At 40.6% G+C, this 20,134-nt stretch overlaps 1 protein-coding gene across 1 annotated transcript in view; it reads left to right on the plus strand.

Annotated features, from left to right (window-relative positions):
* NECAB2 (N-terminal EF-hand calcium binding protein 2) overlaps nucleotides 1-20,134 on the plus strand; it is a 164,577-nt gene that overhangs the window by 47,572 nt on the left and 96,871 nt on the right. The window lies entirely within an intron of this gene.

A 20,134-nucleotide genomic window follows, 5' to 3' on the forward strand; every position in this document is an offset into this window, starting at 1 on the left:
ATTATATATATATATATATATAATACATATAATGTGCAAAGGATTTAGGCAGGTGTGAGAACATGCTGTAAAGTAAGAATGCTTTCAGAAATAAGTGTTAATAGTTTATTTTTACCAATTAACCGAATGTAAAGTAAATGAACAGAAGAGAAATCCAAATCAAATCAATATTTCTAGGTACACTTGCACACAGTTTTTGAAGGAACTCGGCAGGTAGGTTGTACCAAACATTTTGGAGAACTAACCACAAATCTTCTGTGGGTGTAAGCTGCCTCAAATCCTTCTGTCTCTTCGTGTAATCCCATACAGACTTGATGATGTTAAGATCAGGGCTCTGTGGGGGCCAAACCATCACTTGCAGGACTCCTTGTTCTTCTTTACACGGAAGATAGTTCCTAATGACATCGGCAGTATGTTTGGGTTCGTTGTCCTGCTGCAGAATAAATTTGGGGTAAACTAGAACATCTTTTCTCCTTCTTCGAACCCTCATCTGGTCTCTTTACAGCTTGGGAGTGTTGAAGGTATTGTTCTTTGTGTGTCATAAATTGACAGAATTAGAGAACGAAGAACTGGGACCACCACAGAAAAAGAGCTTTGTAATGCTATTAGGGAAACAGCTAACAATAAAGCAGCTGGAACGGATGGATTGCCATCTGAAATATATGACGATGTTCTTATCCTGGATTTACTGACAGTCTTTAACGAAGCAAGTAAACGGAGAGGCTGCCAGAGTCAGTAGGAGAGGCCATCATCGTGGTTATACCAAAGCCCGAGAAAGATACTAGATATTTGGAATCTTGTAGACCAGTTTAGTTTCTGACAGCAGATATTAAGGCCATTGCTAAGGTATTGGCAAAAAGATTATCTAAGGTTATTGGTAAACTAATACACCCAGACCAGGCAGTTTTTATACCAACTCGCTCAACAGCCAACCATATTAGGAGACTGTGTCTTAATTTAGAGTTACCCACTATAAATAAGGGAAATAGAGCTATATTGTCGCTAGATGCGACCAACGCATTTGACTGCATAGAATGGAATTATTTATGGAGAACTCTGGAAAGATTTGGTATTAACTTGGATTAGGCTGCTATATTGCAATGTTAGCAAAAATAAGAAATTCAGACGCATTAACGGGTTTTGTAAGAGAAACGGGAAAGGAGAAAATCGCATTATATTCGGATGATGCATTAATATTTTGGGGAGATGCACAGCAATCATTAGAAGCCCTGATTAATCTGATAGATTGTTTTGTAAAGTTCTCTGGCTTTTAAATTAATTGGGAGAAATCTATGCTATTAACAATTGATCCTTTGCAGCACCCTCTACTGCAATGTGCAGAGAAAATCCAAATAGTATCTATGATTAAATATCTAGGAGTTAGAGTATTGTGTCATATAGCAGAGTATGTCCCTCTATATATCCATCCATTATTGGGAAAATTCCATGTAAAGATCAAAAGTTGGTGTGGATTGCCACTATCGGTAACCGGTAGACCAAACCTGATCAAAATGGTCCGGTTACCACTCTCTCAAAACTCACTAGTATGGATTCCAGCTAAGGTGTTTAGGAAGATAGACACCTTGATCCGAGAATTAGTATGGTGTAGGAAAGCCCCTAGGATAAAATTAGCATATTTGCAAAATAACAAACATGAAGGAGACTTAGTTATACCCCAACTGAAAACATATTTTCTGGCATCTCAGATACAACAGATGGCGGGTTATGATGGAGTTAATGCAATCCATAGGCTTATAAATATTGATAAAACAGATTATCCACCAATTTCCGAACTGGAAGCGGGAGTATTTAAAAGAGAAAATAATTACTTAAAGGAGAACTATGAGGCGAGTAAAAATCACTCAGCCTCATAGTTCTAGCCGACCTGTGACAATGAAACTGTCACGGGTCGGCTCAATAGATCGGGAAATGAGCGAACACACACCGTCGCTCGCTCACTTCTCAATCATTTCCTTGCAGAGAGCCGTGACTGTCACTCACGGCTCCCTGCAGGGATTCCCCCCTCCCCTCTCCAATCCTCCAGCGCTGAGTGGAGGAATGGACGGGGAGGGGGCAGGTACAGCTGGCTCTGCCTCTAGCTGGGAAGAGCCAGCTGTCACTTACGCAGCTGGGGGGATCCAGACAGTAATGTCGGGATCGGTCCTGGCTGCGACGTCTCAGTATACCGCGAGCTGTAGCTCGCAGTATACTGAGCTTTGGGTGATGGGAGGACACTAGTTTGTGTCCTCCCGTTACCCTTAGGAGAACTATGGGGAAAAGCCCTGACCCCATAGTTCTCCTTTAACATTAAAACTGATGCAGAAAGTATGGGGCAATCCTATGTTGCAGGAAGTATATAGGCTGAGTGGGTTTGGAAATTGGGAACAAAAAGGGTTGAAATATATATATCAAGTCTATGAAGGTACAACAATTAAAACATTTTTAGAGTTAAAAACACATTATGTACTACAAAAACGATGTTTCTATCAATATTTGCAATTACGCCATGCATTGCAGACGCAGGACCTGCATATCGGAAATCACATGTAGTACGCCCTCCTGGATGAACATGGTAGCCCAAGCTAAGGTTGGAAATCGAGGTATTGTAGTTAAAATGTATCACATATTGTTAAAAGGGGATAGAGGTAATGTATTTTTCGAGGGCAGAAGCGATGGCACCAGGATATTGGGGAGTTGAGTAAGGAAGAATGGGATAGAGCAATGAAGATAGTTCCAAACTGTTGACTGTCGGCTACAAATAGATTGACACAATTTTTTATTCTACACTGTGCATACCACACACAAAAACAATTAAAATTAAAGATCCCTCGTGTAAAAGTTGTGGGAATTTAGAAGGCACATTAATACACCTAATATGACCATATTTAGATATTAGGAGAATACAATCAAAGTAATAAATAAAATATATTTAATCAACCTGGAGATGCACCCGTGTATTTTGTGTTCTGGGAATTCTGCCGAAGGTTTTAGGCATGAGATCTGAGAAACTCCATCACTAGATTGTTGTTTATGGCTAAAAAGCTGATAGCACACCTAGCCCACCTTTGTATAGACACTGGATTAAAATGGTTAATACAATGTTGGAAAGGGAAAAATTATTATTTTGGCACAGAGGAAAAGCGGGGAAATTCACAGAACTTTGGAAAGAATGGTTATTATCTGAAGAAGGGATAAATGGTAACCCGCTTGTGAATCACGTTTGTTTAAATTGTAAGAATTATTGTATCATTTAAATACATTAGTTAGGTTGATTTAATTATTTCTGTGATGGTATAATAATGGTTTAAGTACAAGGTTGTTTTTTGTTTGTTTTTTGTATAAGTGTTGTAAGTTGTATAATTTGGACAAATAATAAGGATTATAGAAGGGAAAAAAAAGAACAGAGAACAGTAAGAGTGCTGTCATTGTTGCGTTCTAGGAGTTGCAGGGCTACCCTCTACTTTTTTCCATCTTGAGATGAAGTGTTGAATGGCAGTGGCCACCCATACGGAGAGGACTGTGGAACACAGACCTTTTGGCATGCTATGTTCAGTGTCCACTTACTGCTGAATTGCCTCAGCATATATAAGGCTTGGCAAACCTCCGTTTTTAAAAAAGCAGAACATATTTTCTCCTTTTTCGAACCCTCGTCTGGTCTCTTTACAGCTTGGGGGTGTTGATGGTATTGTTCCTTGTGGAACAGGGAGCCATCCTGAACATGAATTGGAAAAACTGCCAGAAAATATAAGCATTTTGGGTGCTCAGTGCTTGTTGGCACGTGGACAATCAATTAGAGCTGGCTATACACCAGTAGAACTTCACTCAAAGAAATTCATTTTAGGAAGGTGCGGCCAATTGTTTTAATAGTCAATTGGGTCAAATTGAAGACCATTTCATTTCAGTGATGAAAACAATTGAAAGAGTTGGCTGGAGATGACGAAATTCTAACTGTGAATGTGGTTTTCATTTTTAAAAAATCAAATGTTAAAACCAAATGAAATTTCGAATGACGTTTGTCAAGTCTCTCACAGCATTATTGAATGTTCTGACAAGATTTTTCATATAAACAATACTATCAAAATTTACCAGTGTATGGCCAGATTAAAGAAGTTCTAAAGTCCCAGCATATACTATCCTGTTATAACAATAACACTGTAATAGGAATACATACCAGAGCTGTTTTTGATAATGCAATCTAAGCTTGTATCACGTACCTGTGTGGAGACTGGATGTAGGAGGAGGCTTCCCTTGCATCTACCTTCTTTTTGAGGAAGTCACATGACGAAACGCGTCAAGGGAGGGCAGATGCAAGTTTGTTAGACATGAGACTTTTATGTTTTGTTCCTGAGCTGCTCTAGCCGGCCGGAATTTTTTGCCTTGTGAGCCGTATTGGAATAAAAGTTTATGGTTTTACATACTACGCTATGAAGGTTCTCTTCTTTGTTCGTCTCTAAAACCCTGTGGGACCACGACAAAGCACTTTACCAACACCGCGTCTAAAAGGATCGATCTCCTCATCCCTGAGACATAGCCAGCAATATAGGGGAGAAAGCCAAGTGTTCGTCTGCCGGGACTCGTGGAGAACACGTTTTGCGCTCAGCTCAGAGACAGTGAGTGGCAGGAGGGCCAGAGGCTGTATCACCGTGCCGGCCAATCCCTGGTTTTGTAGCAGAGTTTTGTAGATCTTGATATCCGAGGTCAACAGGCCGAGGTCACACCGAGCAGGCAGAGCAGGTACAAAAGGGAGAAGGCGTAGGCAGTCCAGTAAGCAATCCGAGGTCAAGGGTATAGGCAAGCAAGAATGGTCAAACGTTCCAGGTCAAAGGCAAGTTGCAGGCAAACAAGGTCAAAGTCAATCCGGGTCAATAATTAAAGGTACTGGAAACAAGGATCAGGAGACGTCAGGGCGGTTGAAGAGACAATCCAGCAATGAGTAGGTGTGGAGTCTGGGTTTAAATAGGGAAGACATGATCTGGAGAGCGTCACTTCATGTGTGCCTTTTGGTGCGTTTTTCCGCGAACAATCCTTGGCTCGCGCATGCGCGCAGGCCCATTACGGGAAGCCCGGCTTGGCGCATGCGCAGAAGCAGCAGGTCTCTGACAGCTTGCTTGAAAAAATACCTTTAAGTAGCGAGTACTGCCTTATGTCTGCCCATCACTTTCAAATCTTCCTGGAATGCCAGTGTGCTTTGCATCTCTTTCCCTGCTGCTTGATGTGATGCAGTCCCCATTCTTCAAGACGACATATCCCATCATGCATTGCATCCAGCAAGCAATGGTCGTGTTACAATGTGTGAAGTTTAGACGTTGAATAATAGTTCAGACAGCAGGTCTGGTTAGAGTGGTTCAAATGAAAGGAATCACCAGCGCTCACTGATGTGAAATTCTTGTTAATATTTAATTAAACGTGCGCCACATGCGTGAATCAAACCAACGTTTCGGGGCCACACAGGTTCCCTTGCTCAGGACGACATAGTAACCAGGTTACTGGCACAAGGAAGTGCAAATTTACACGGAGTGAAATTGTTTCACTGCATTGAATAAGTACAACCTATGGACAATAAGTAAGTTTACAAACCTCTAGATCAATATGGTTATTAGGAGTGGGATAGGACTTCATTATAGAAATACATATTTATTTTTGTTTTTTGACCATAGATATAATTTATCTCTTTCACTTATACATTATTTCCATCTACAATTTCATTGTTCACATTGCATGTAAATATCAGGGCAGTTAAGACCGGCCTAATGTGATCATCTGCTCAGAACTTCAAATTGAAAGAATAATTTAGTGAGAAGAGAAGGTGTAAGGCTGCCTTTGGCTGAGAGATGATGCTTTTCAACCTCTTAAAACACTTGCATCTGTTAATGGATGATAGAAGTTCCTGAAAATCACACTCCTTGGAGAGAACACTGATGCGGTGCTCTCAGCTGCCACGGCTTACTCAGCATGTAATATTCTAATTACCAGGGATAAAGGAAATGCATTATTTACAGAACAAGGTCCATTCATGAAGACGGTTTACGTTTTTTTAAATCTTGCTTTTTGCTCTTTAGTAGCCAGACAGAAAGAAACTATAGTATAAAAGGAGAAACTGTAGTATATCAGGGGAAGCTGTAGTATATAAAAAAAAACTATTAAACAGCTATACATTGCCTGCTTATGAAATCATATGTTGCTATGCAGCCAGTCATTAGTTTCTTTAGCGCCTTTGATGGTTTGCTTCATTAGCACAAGGAGCATAATTACTTATGTTGAACCTTCCTCCCCCCTGGTACTGTATGGCGTGGTATCTGTGTCACGGCCTGGCTAATTCCTGAACTTTGTGTACCGCCTAAAACATCTCCTTTACCATTACTAAACAGCTATCTATGACATGGTCAGAGCTGTATAACTTAATTTAAATAAGTCCTTCACAAGTCCTTCTGGTTACCACTGGCTGGCCACTGACAGGGCCCCAATTGTTATTGTTCACCTCTGTGATAACGGAGCCTGCTTCCCACCTGCCTTTTCCTTGGAGAGGCAGCCCTGAAAGTTTATGGAGAATTATGTAGCACTACCCTCGTGCTCAGTTCAAACCAGCACATCCAACCGCCTTCTAATATCTATGAGCAGCTTTAGGTTCCATTAACACCTGTTTTTCTAGGCAACATTTTACAGCTATTTGTTTGTCTGATTCTTGAAGTAAAGCCAAGAAAACTGACCCAGTAGTATTTTCTGTTAACGTGCTTTTACTATACCACAAAAATGCTAGGTACATAAAACAATACAAACATACTGGCTGCTACAGTCATACGTAGACATTGTACAGGACGCCAGAAGATGGGTCCTGGGAGAAGTGTATATTTCCCTTTGTTCGGGTTGTGGTCCCTTTAAGGGACAGAAATGGGTTAACAGTTGCTGCAGGAAGTGTGTTCAAAAGGATAGGAAGCTAGAGACAGAGGGGGAGAGAGAAGCCCTGATTAATGTTTGCAGACAAGGCTGTGGAGCAGATGGAAGTACTGGTGCTTTGAAGCAGCTGAACTTTACTGGGAGCCTGTGGGCTGAGAGAGAGAAACTCTGAAGTTAAGAGTGTGATAACCTTGTGGACTGAAACCCTCCAAACCGGTGAGGCTGTTATTCTTTCCTGTGCTGAAGGAAGCAAACGGTACAGTGTATTATTTCTATGCGGAAGGAAGCAATCTTTTAAGTTGTTTTGCTGTACTGAAGGAAATTACTGTTTATTGTTGCTGCTGTGGAAAATAAATGCAGTTTGTCTGAGAAAGCCTGTGGTCCAGCTAATTCCCCAAACATCACAACATGCATACATTGTCCCTCTTTCCAAGCACATGCAATGGTTTCTATATAAGGATACACTAAAAAGTCACTTTGCTGCGTTGTTGTTGGTCTACTAATTTCGTATAGAACAGGACTTTGTGCCAGTTAAGCGTCCTCAGCAAAATGGCTTTTTGTCATGGCTCTGTTCCAGTAAAGTTCTTTGTTCACAGTAGTTCCTCATTGAAGTCCTACAATGGCTTATTTTATTCTAGTTACCCCCATTCAGTCACATGACGAATCTACGATTGATCCAAAGAACACAATCATATCTTTCTGAAGACAGTGTTTGGATGGCAACTGAAGTCTCTTTGAAACTGCCAAAAATTGAGAACAGTCTTAAATAAATATGATCTTTCTGAGTCAACAACAGCCCTGACATTCCCAAAAGCATCACCTGTGTGTACAGTTTCTAGCATATCAAAACAACCACTAATCTCAGGAAGACAACATTGATTATCATAGCACTGACCCCTTCAAACCTACTGAAGACAAAAAGTAAACTTAAAGTGACACTAAACTCAGAAGTTAAATCTTAAGAATGCATTCAAGTACCTTTTAACTATTAGCAAAAGTTGTGCATTACTTGTCTTTAGATCATCAAATCATCCCTGAATTGGTCCTGACACTGTCCTTCCTTCTGGAGTGTGGCTACTTTTACATGGTCCCTGTGTGTTTTGTAAAGTAGCCACCGCTCCAAGCTCGCTCCTGTGATGGACTACAATCTCAATACAAATTAGTAAACTAAATGTAAGATTGTAGTCCACACACAGGGACCATGGGGAACAAAAGTAGCCACCCTCCAGAAGGAAGGATTAGATGATTTGAGGATCTGCAGCCCAGTGATACACAAATAAGATACATTTTTGTTAATAGTTAAGGCACTTGAATGCATTTTTAAGATTGTACTCCTGATTTTAGCATCACTTTAGCCATAAGGCTTGACAGTTGGCTCTAGCAAAGCAATTCTAACTATTTTAAGTTAACTATTCTGTTCCCAGAGAAGATACAGCCTTTTTACAAGTCAATTTATACCTAGGTGGCATACACATCCTGTTTAACCAGCTTTCTCTACATTTCCCTCTACTGTTTGAGGTACTGGCTTGTAGCTCAGAGAATACATGAGCTTCTTTTGGATCAGAGTCAAGGGTTTTGGTCCAAATACACCTCAATGGGAGCACCTTAAAAATATGCCTAATAACTAGTTTTGCTTTGGCTAAAAAATAAGACGTTCAAACCTGAAATGCATGCAAAAACACAAGTACAAACATCCAAAAAAAGTCCCCAAAACACCCAAAGAGACGCTCAGCTCAAGTGTGAATGGGGCCTTAGGGCTTGTGTCGATGGGCAAATGCATCTTGCTTTCAGGTTCAGTCAGCTTGCATTTAACATCAGTTTGAGATGCTTCAATCATTGACAGGTTCATTTCCCATGGATTTGGGAAATCCCATGGAATTGCAAGGGGAGGCACAAACAAAAGCCTATCCACACTGGCCCAAAAGTTCAATTTAGAGTACAAGAAAAAAATTGTTGTCCTAGAGGAACACTTCAGCTATGTCTGTCTAATTTAGTGGAGAGTAACAGCTAAATTATATGCACCAAACACAAAATTCTTTGAACAACCTCAAATCTTCTGAACAAAGTGCAGCTGAGTAATCTGTAACCTTGTGTATCTCAAGTGTGAAAACCTTTTTAGAATATGAATGAGAGTGTGACAGGTCCCCCACCTGTTCTCAGTGCAGCATAATCAGCTGCCTTGTTCTTCTACCGATTGAGAATATAAATTTAGCATTATGGATGAAATTCTAAGAATATCCTTAAAAAATACAGGGCATATAAGGTTGGAAATCACCATGTATCTTTCATTTTCATGATTCAACACATTTATACTATCTTCCAGTTACTGCTAAGAATGCTGTAGAACAGCAGTAGCTTACCTCTGCTAAATTAGGAGAGAACGATAGTGCATTGGTTTCCAGCTCTTTAAATTTTTGCAAAAACATTGCCAGTACCTTTGAAAAGTTTGTTATGATAGTTTTATCCAAAATTAATTCATGACAATGCAGTGGTGCAATGATTGTCTACATCAGGGGTAGGCAAACTCCAGCTCTCTGGCTCTGTTCTCACTACAAATCCTATCATGCATCTGCCTCTGGGACTCATGCCTAAAGCCTCATGCACACTACGTACCAAAACGTTGAGTTCAAGTGAGTTTGGAGCTCATTTCTAAACGCATCTGGACTCATGTAACGAACTTCTATGACTGAATGCACACCTAGGTGTCAGTCTAGGTCAGTTTACCCAAAATACTAATTTTTGCGTTGCGGGTCTGACTAGCCCAGTTTTATGTGGCTAAACGAGTGTACACACATGTAAACACGTAAAAATGCGACTAAGCCTGGCACAGATAAAAAGTGATCTGGGAAGCATAAAGTTGTTTATACTTACCAGACAACTTCTGTTGGGCTTAAACACAGCCTGCTAGTGTGCATGAGGCCTAAGGCTGTGAGAGTTTTGCAATGCCTAATGTGATTTGTAGTTCCACAGCAGCTAGAGAGCCATAGTTTGCCTACCCATGGTCTACATTATATCACCATTTCTCTTTTTGTTTAATTGGCTTAAAGCTGATTTCCAGGCAGACATAAGACACTCATTAAAATGTATTTTTAATACAAGTAGGGTGAATAGCTGACTTCGTCTTGATATCAGCCTCCTGTAATCCCCTTTACATCAGCACTAAGAATGAAAAGGGAGGAGCAGCACTCATAGCCAAAGAGTTTGCTGCATTGCACATGTGGTTACAGTGATCTTGCTGACAGGAGGAAAGAGATGACTTCATCAGTTTGCTGCTTCTGCATTGTCCAGTTGGCAGTCTGGGGGTGTGTTCTTGAAAGGCTATGCTGCTTCTGCAGTTGAAGTTAAAGCTGTTTTTGCTGTTCTCTGACAGTGTCGCCTGGATCTCAAAACAGTCTGCACAGAATCCTTTGACAAGTAGAATAGTTAGGCACGCAATAGCGGAATCCATGTTATCCCAGGAAGCCAGTAGTTAAGTGTTAATGGTCTGTTGAAACCATTTGGAACTTTGCCAAATGTTGTATAAAGGTTGCAGTTTCCACTGTAATATACTAAATATAACTGGTACTTTGTGCAACAGGGTGTCTGATAAGTTATATGTTGTTTTATTTACGTTACATTTTAGTTATTGCAGGTAAGGCAGCAATTTAGAAGCCCCTTATTTAAAGGAGAACTATGAGGTGAGTGATTTCCACTCATCTTCATAGTTAGAGCCGACCTGTAACAAAAAAGCTGTCACAGGTCGTCTCTATTGATCGGGAAGTGAGCAGAAACATGCAGCCGATCCACTCACTTCCCGATTCTGTCCCTGCAGAGAGCGTTGACTGTCAGTCACCGCTCCACGCAGGCATTCCCCCTCCCCTCTCCAATCCTCCAGCGCTGAGTGGAGGGGGCGGGCACAGCTGGCTCTGCCTCTAGATAGGCAGAGCCAGCTGTCACTCACACAGCTGGGTGGATCCAGACAGTATTGTCAGGACCTGTCCTGGCTGCGGCGCTCTCAGTATATCGTGGGCAGCAGCCCACGATATACTGAGCTTTGGGTCACAGGAGGTGGTTAGTATATGTCCACCCAGGACCCTAAAGAGATCTATAGGGAAAAACACTTACCCCATAGTTCTCTTTTTGAAGTGTATCTAAAGATCAGAAACGTAATTTATTGCAGCTTACCAGTCCTTAGATGTGGTGGCTGCATTTGTTTTCTTTTCTCAGGTTTTTTTCCTTTTATTTGTACGTTGGTGATTCTGCCAGTAGCACACTTCCTGTCCTAGCGTGACAACATTTACTTGCTGTAATGTATCTGTGAAGGAGCAGTGTTATCACCCTAGATCAGGACATGTGTTAGGACTACAGAACACTTCCTCATCTCCATAGTATAAGTGGAAGTGGTTATATAGTTCACAGAGATAACACAGGTAGGGCTGATAACAGGGTTTGAGATTTTGGTGCAACATTATTAGCTCACGCTAGTATGTTAGAAGCTCACTGGATTTATGGCATGATCCTCAGATATTTTTTGCACTTACTGAACAGGCATAAGAATTCCTTTTAATGTATATTTAACAGTCAAAAGGTACCAAATAGGAGAAGTGTGTTGTTAGGGTTCACATACTCTCTAACTTCATAGAAACAGGCAAACAAAAGCAGGTTCATATAATTAGACAAAGGATTATATGTTGTACCCAATAGCTGTAGTAGTAAACTGGTAAAAGGGGATTGCTGTGGTTTACGGAACTTGGGATGTTATTTGTGTTCAGCTTTAATAAATAAACTGGAAACATTTCCACAGTAATGTCATTAATTTCTCAGTATTACATCTGATGTCTCCTAGTAATCTCACAAAAAGCTTTATTTTAGGTTGCCCTCTTCTATTAATTAAGTAAACTGTGTAAATTTATGGTAAGAATGACATTGGGGATGTCTTGTTATGCCGTTGTAAACCCTTTTACTAAACTTTCCTTCCTTTGCGTCTGCAAGTTTTTCTTGTGAGATTACAGAGTTGCCATGGTGATAAATCATTTTTAGATGTCCTCTTAGAAAAGTGACACCAATTAGTACTGTCCTTGCTTGTCATACACTTCTGAAGCACAGCCACGCTCATGTACACACAGAACCCACCCTCCCATTTTTAACCAACCTGGCACCTGATGCTGACAAATGCCAAGCTCATACCTTGTGCCCATAAAGGGGTATCGAAATAAGGTTGAGGTTTATACACAACGTTCCTGCCAACTTAGGTAAGTTTCCACCACCCAATGCTTCCAATTAACTCTCAAACTTTGCCTATTGCTCTAAATGTTCATATGGTGTAGACAAAACCTATCTGCCCCCTGGTAACTTTGTGGGTCATGGAGCTGTGTCCTTACACTCGCAGCTTGGTTTGTGCACAAGGAAATGTTGTGAATTGGACACAACTAAGCCACATTAATATGTTGTAGGCTGTGCCAGCAATAGCTATCCAGCTGCTGCACTGCCAAACTTGAACCTCTTTGGATAGGTAGCAGTGCACTGTCATCCTTGGACCTCCTTGGATAGGTAGCAGTGCACAGCCATCCTTGGATCTCCTTGGATAGGTAGCAGTGCACAGCCATCCTTGGACTTCCATGGACTGGTAGCAGTGCACCGCCATCCTTGGGCTTACTTGGGAGGTAGCAGTGCACTACCATCCTTTGAGCTCCTTGGAACAGTAGCAGTGCACCACATCCTTGGACCACTTTGGATAGGTAGCAGTGCACTGCCATTCTTGGACTTCCTTGGATAGTTAGCAGTGGGCCACCATTTTTGGACCTCCTTAAACGGTAGCAGTGCACCACCATACTTTGACCTCTCTGGATAGGTAACAGTGTACCACCAGCTTTTAGTAAGAAAAGGAGGCTTTTTATTTCCTTTAATGACCTGTGGATTAATGTAGCACAGCATGAGCAGAAACCAGGAGTGGGCTCATGGGATTGCAGGCGGTACAAAATATAATAAATTAACATACATTAAAAAATACACAAGTTATGAATATATAAATTAATAAATGCACAAGAGACAATATCTGGATTCAAATTGGCCGCGGCACTTTTTATTGGTTTAAAATAAATCAACTTTACTTAAAATATCAAACCATCAATCTCAAACTATTAATCAACCAATAATTGCCCAGCCACTACGACTCAAGCAATACCATCATGAAGGACTGTACATAAATTAAGTCCTCCCTCACATTGAGGGTGACAAACCACATAAAAAGCTCGCAACATTTATGTTTTTTTGTTGTTTTTTTAAAGAGGGGGGAGGGTGGGAGCTCGCTGCGCTGTGAGTCCAGCCGAGTGACCTCTGCTCCTCAGGTGCTGACCTTTTATAGGGAGAGGTGAGCCCACAGAATCTTCTAGAAGCTGGACAATTTTCCCACCTAAACAGGTAAGGGGTTTCTTAAAGGGGCAATGCTTTTAAAGGGGTCAATGCTTTTAAAGGGGGCAATGCTTTTAAAGGGGCAATGTAATTAAGATGCCCTGAGGAGAAATAGATTAAATTGAAAGAGGGGAAGGGGACCGCCGCAAACCCATGTTAGTGGCCACAAATAAATTGTCGGCCCCTTGTCCATTAGCTTGCTCGGAGTTGAGCTTTAAATTGCAGGCAATCAGGATTTTTTATTAGCATTCAAACAAAGGGAGCTTTCCAGTGTTTAAAAGTTTTGAATAAAAAAAAGTATGTGACTCTTTATTAGACTGCCTGAGTCTTAACTTAACAATAGAAACTACTGATATTTGTTCATATTTCACAAGGTAAGTACAGCTAATGCACATGGGTTAGTTTAACTTTAGGGGCTAGGTTAAGATTAGTGTTACACATTAGGGTTCAGGTAGAAAGAGGGTAAAATGTTAGATTAAAGCATAGCTGTAGACGGTCGTAATTAAAACACGTATAAGTCAACAGTCTTCTTTGCCAAAAAAATATAATCTTTTCATGGTGTTGTGAACCAGGCTAATTTTCTTTTCAGGTTGAATGTAATATTTGGAAAATACCACATTATGGCCACTAGATGGAGCAGAGGAAGAAAGGAAATAAATACTTATTGCCTATGCTCCTCACCTCCATCTAGTGGCCATAATCCGGTATATTCCAAAAATTACATTCAACCTGGCAAGAAGATATATACTAAGAATGTTTGTTTTTGCCTCCATTGGTATAGAACAAACATTCACAGAGATTCACAGGGCAAATGGCTCTGCAAATTGTTCAGAATGGCTCTGTGAACTGTTTACAATTGTTCTTTCATCAAGCAAACCAAGTGATCACTTTATTTCCCTGATAAAGGAACCTATGCTGTTTCAAAACCTTGCTTTTTAATGTGATGTTTTGACTATTCAACATCAATAAAGACAGAACTATGAAGTGGAAACTGGTGTGTCGGTGACTTCTTCAACCTATGTTTTACCCCCTAAACTTGTTTGCTGTTTTATTACCTTGACTGAATTTTAAATATTAAACCTTTTATGGAGTCTGAAACTTGATCGGTGTGGCACCCATCATTCTGATCCTTCTTTGGAGTCTTTCGGATACCTCTGTGGGGTACGTGGCATTTTTAGGGCTACCTAACCAGAGCCAGTGATCTCTTTACAAACTTTTGGAAACCTGGTCTTCCATAAGAACAGCAGAATATCCAAGCACCTCTTTTCTTTTTTGTCTTCTCTCATGAGTATGTAAAAGACAACTAGGTGGGTCACTGATTTTAGTTTTACTTGTATTTGGCACTAAACGTTTAGCCATTAAATCACCAAAATGCCAGTGTGCTGCTTTATAGTTGAAATAGGTGGCCTAATACAAGACTGTAAGGACTGCAGCCCAAAAAATCTAATCTGCTTCAGGGACAGAAATTGTATACACATTTTCTGTATGAATTAACATTACTTTATGCTTGGCTATTTATTTTTGTCTCCAAGATGCTTGCAACACACTGATAATTTTTCCCCATGAATAGCTAAAATAAATTGGTTTAAAAAGTATTTGTCCTTGTGCAAAACAGCAAAGTGAAAAATGTGGTAAACATTGGTGTGCAAGCCAAGATCGAGGCAGCTGCTACCTCCAGGAGAAAGAAGAGAGAGGGACATGCTATACACAGCCATAAATTATAGAAAAAGGCTTGAATTCCTGTGGCTTGATTAATTCATTATGCAGCCAAAGTGAATCAGATAAATTGATGACTGAAGAGGAACAAAAAAATAAATGTCAGTTTCACTCAAACTGACTCAGCAGACTTGATATAGAATATTTCTGCTGTTTTCTTGCAGTCTTGTTACTTTCCTGCCTGTTTTACGTACACACTGGCTTCAGTAATTTTAAAGTTTGTGCCTCTAAACAAGTGTGCATGCATAGCAGGCAATTCAGACTATAATTCAGAAGTCCTTAAAGAGAACTTGTCTCCAACCTTAAAGTGAAACTAAACTCAAGAGTTACATCTTAAAAATGCATTCAAGTACCTTAACTACTAACAAAAATGTATCTTATTTGTGTATCACTCGGCTGTAGATTCTCAAATCAACTCTGAATTGGTGCTGACACCGTCCTTCCTTCTGGAGGGTGGCTACTTTTGTTCCCCATGGTCCCTGTATGTATTGTAAAGTAGCCACCGCTCCAAGCTCACTCCCATGATGGACTACAATCTCAATACAAATTAGTAAACTAAACATGAGATTGTAGTCCATCATGGGAGCAAGCTTGGAGCAGTAGCTACTTTACAACACACACAGGGACAATGGGGAGCAAAAATAGCCAGTGTTTTTCCTTTCCATAAACAATTTTTATTGGCTTGCAATGTGCCTTTTGAACTTGATAAATATCTGACTGCTTTAGAAGAGTCAAGAGTCCCCTCCCTCCTTGCGCATCCTTTCCCTCTCCTCTTCTAAATGCGCCTAATTTAATCTTTGTGCTGGCCAAGCTCCTCTGCCCCTCACCCCACCTCCCTACAAAACCTTTTATGTACAGTAGCTGTCAGGGGAGGAAAGAAGGGGATTACTATAGACCAGTCGTTCTCAACCAGGGTGACATTGCACCCAGGGGTGCCTCCTGGCTTCTTCGGGGGTGCCTTGAAATTTTCTCACAGCTCATGCCTTTCCATGGTGCAGGCAGGCTTCTGGTGTAAAGGGGGGGCTCTGATATTTAAGGGGGGCTATGATGTAAAGGGGGACTTCTGATGTGAAGGGGGTGGGGGCCTGTGATTTTAAAGAGGGGCTCTGATGTAAAGGCGGACTCCTGATGTTAAGGGGGATTTTGATTTGAAGGAGAGGGGCTCTTGATGTGAAGGAGGGCTTCTGATGTGAAAGAGGAGCTCCGATGTGAAAGAGGGGAGATCTGATGTGAAGGGGAGCCACATTTTTGTGTGTAGGGTAAGAGTCTAGATATTGAAGGGGCCTTGCATCATTATATTTACATTTACCCTTTTTACATTATTTTGCATATTTTTAAAGGGTGCTGTGTCTGGAAAAAAAGGTTGAGAAATGCTGCTATAGAGTGCCAGTTGAGTAACAGCTCTGAGTGTGCTGGGGCTGCTGACATCTCATCCAAGATGGCCATTCCCAGCAGGAGTCTCAGGGCTTCTGAATGCCTAAAAAAGGATGTTTTTACAGGCAGATAACATGCCTTTATTATGGTACATTAACATACTGTATAATCGCATGGGAAGAATGTTGTTAGGATACAGGGCCTGGGAAAAGGGTCTCTTTAACTTCTTACTTGTTCGAACTGAGTGGGGTTGATTTACTAAATACATTGTTCACTTTGCAAGGACATTTTCCCTTTGCTTAGAGAATATGGAGACAATTGACTTTGCAAAGAATACCCAATGACAAGCAAAGAAAGTAAAAAACAAAACCTTTTAGTTTTTTCATGTACACGATTGGATGATGGAAGTCAGTGGAGCTTAAACTCATTCACTAGGCTTAGGGAAAATTCCCTTGTAAAGTGATCAACTTAATCCAGATTAAACAAATATATTTTTCTCAGCAAAGTATTTCTTTATTTCCTGTCCAGTACAAGATCACAAGGGTCAGCACAGTCTCCAGCAGCTGTTCATCCAGTCATTTGGAGAAGGGCGCTGCGAGCAAGAGAGTGGCTTGCTTTGCCTGTGTGTTTGTGGAGAAACACACAGCTCCATAGGATCCTGCACAGGAAAAGAGCCAACCTAGAACAGGATATCAGGACCAGTGCTTAAGGGACAAGCAGATTATGCAGCAAACTAAACATTTTAGTTGATTTTAAGTGATTTAATCAGCATTTGAAATAGCTTAAAAACCTTTTGACTTTAATATCACTTTAAGCACTCTTGAGTGCAAAACATGTCAAGGCGCTGGCAGACACCTACTACGGCTAAAATCTTTAATAAATCTTTTGCTTGCTACTAGCAATCAAACGAACACGAAAGGAAGCTCATTACGCTGTCGCCCAATCAGCTGTGACTGGGAATTCCCTGCCTGCAAATGCACATACTGTAAGCAATGCAGTGACACCATTGACCTTAAATGGCCACATGGCTATATTTGGTCAATGACATTGACCTAATATGGTGATGTCATATAAGGTCAATGATGTCAACACACGCAGGCCCTTTGTTTATGTGCAACTGCGGGGCACACAATACCCGACCCGCAGCTGATTGGTGGGTGGCCCATGGCACTTCTAAGTTCGGAGGAGGCTAGGTTTGGACTGGGTTCAGTCTGAACTTGAGCTCATGCCTAATGTGAATTCTGAATGTGGATGTAGACTTATTACTTAAAGGGTTCTAAACCCTCAGCTTTTTTTGCATATAGCTACTGCTAGCGAGCAGTAGCTATATGCAAAAAGTTGTTTAAAAACACGCTTTAACAGCGGTTTAAACTTACCTGTGTGTTCCCTGCGCGCTCCCGTCCGAAAATGTGAAACTGCACGGGCGGCCGCAAAGCATCTTGGGGTGGGCGTATGCGCAGTTCACATTTTTAGCTGGGACGCCAGGAAAGACACAAGGTAAGTCTATGGACTTGTGCACCCGCATGCAGACACCATAGGAGAGTACGTGCCAGCAAGAGGAGTAGCACTGGATCGGAGATTCACCGCAGCGCTGGAGAGAAGGCTGAAAACTACAGAAAAGAAGAAGAATATCCGATTAAAATACATCATTTAAGGTAAGTGCTTTAATTAACGTTGGGGTGAGGGGGGGAAATTGCCTTTAATGTAATTTTAAGGTAGATTTTCTTGTATATTCTAGATACACAAACACCAAGACACTTTTACATGAATAAATTATTTTAGGCCTACACAAGTAAAGCAATGTTTTAGTGACCCTGCCTCTCTCTGTCTTTAAAGCAAACCATTATAGGTCACCTTATTATAAGAATTTATCGTGACCTTTCTTTCTAGATTAAACAGAGGTTTGTGTATCCAATTAAATAAAACAGACCACTCTTTCTGTGTACATTGTTAATTACTCTCTGCGGGATTCCCAGTCTTCAATGAGATTCTGAAATGAGAATCGTGAATTATTTAAAGCAAACAAGTGGCGCGGTGCAGTTTTCCTTCCACCGAGGTGGGCGATTCATTTGCAGTACTTATTGACACAGGAAAAGTTCGTCTCTTTCTAAAATGGCTTATAGGATGCTGCAAGTTTTTCTACCCCAGCTGAAGGCAGGTATGAATTTGAATATGGTATGGGCTGTTCATGCTAAAGTTGGAGGGGCACGATGAAGGGTTTGCAGGCTGTTCATTGTTTAGAAACTGTTACAGTGCTTTGGGAATGTTTGGAAGTCTTCATGCTGTAATGTGCTCGGCTTACACTATTATAGCAGGATTAGTACTAGGAGGAAAGACATTGGTGTTAAAGGGAACCCTGCACAGGAGGAGCCCCCTAGATTGCTAGCTAGTTTTCTAGTCATCATGCTGATCCAAAGCAATGGCTTTAGTACCGTCTTAGCCATTGGCCTAGAAAGTTTATACAGATTAGGAGTTTTGACTTCCTGATCTGCATGCTTATTTTGGGTCAGTGTCTCAGAAAATGTCAGAGGGCCAGGTAACCAGCATTTTCAGGAGTTTAGCAATGGCAGACCTTTAAAAGGGGTAGCTTTATTTTAACTTCATTTGGAGTTTTTGATTTTGGAGATTTTAGTTTCTGTAACACTGTTGTGCATATATTTGATAAAGTCATTGTTCAGGATGTGCAAAATGCCATCACTTTTATCAACCAATCAGAACTCATGGCTAATTGGTTGATAAACGTGTAGCTAGTAAATGGAAACATGGATACGTACCATTGTACTTTGCACAGCCCTGTTGATCCTGCAGATTCTTAAAGAACAAGCATGTACTTATTTAGAGTTGCACATTGTAGAATAATTTGAAACATAATTTTTTAAATACCGTAAAAAGAAAATTTGCTCAGAGTAAAGATGAGCAAACAGTTTAAAAAGCAGGCATGTCAGCAAACTGCAGATTTTCTGATTCTCCTGAATATATGAATGATTTGTCCAGTTTGCAGACAGCCATACAATTCATTATTCATACGCCTTGGTTTCTCAATGGTGTGATTCTCCACGTCATTGAGATCCACACAGAAATATTTTAGGTGAATAAAAAATTTATACATCAGCAATTCCCCTTTTATTGGTCACCAGTAACAGAAAGAAATTAGACGTTCTCAGTTTTAATCTGCTCACTCTAAGCTACTAATTGATAAATAGTGGAGAACGGCATCACAATAATATTGTGTCCTTGCCCAACAATGATAAAGAAAAATCTGTAAAACAGGAATTCAGTTAGTTACGGAAGAGCAACTCAAATGTGAGTTTTTAAAAGGATCGCTAAGCAGTGGGATTATAAGTATATGAAACAATATATACAACTAGGGCTCATAGTTGTAAACTGGTACAAGTGAAGGGGTACAAATTTTCTTTTATATAGAAAATAATGGATTAACAGTGAAGGTGCTGGCTGGTGTACGTTGTATTAGAGGAATCAAAATATGTATGTAGGGTAACATTATGCTGATCCCGCCAATACAATGTAACATGTAGGTAAGGTGTATTTCTTATTCAGTAGCAGTCATCCATATTCTATGAACTGGCAGAATTCTGTGGTTTAAACACTTTTTAAATATTGACTGCTGTTTGTAGCTCCATTTCTTGGTCAAGTCCAAGTAATAAATAATTTGAAGAACAGAATGGTTTCTTTTAGAGACGTGCAGATGGTGTTGTGTCTAGCCGGTAGATTTATCTGCTTCAACCGCTTTTGGATTCCG

The sequence above is a fragment of the Nanorana parkeri genome, unplaced genomic scaffold, assembly GCF_000935625.1.
Source record: "Nanorana parkeri isolate BGI_ZX_2015 unplaced genomic scaffold, ASM93562v1 scaffold1132, whole genome shotgun sequence".
Lineage (NCBI taxonomy): Eukaryota > Metazoa > Chordata > Amphibia > Anura > Dicroglossidae > Nanorana > Nanorana parkeri.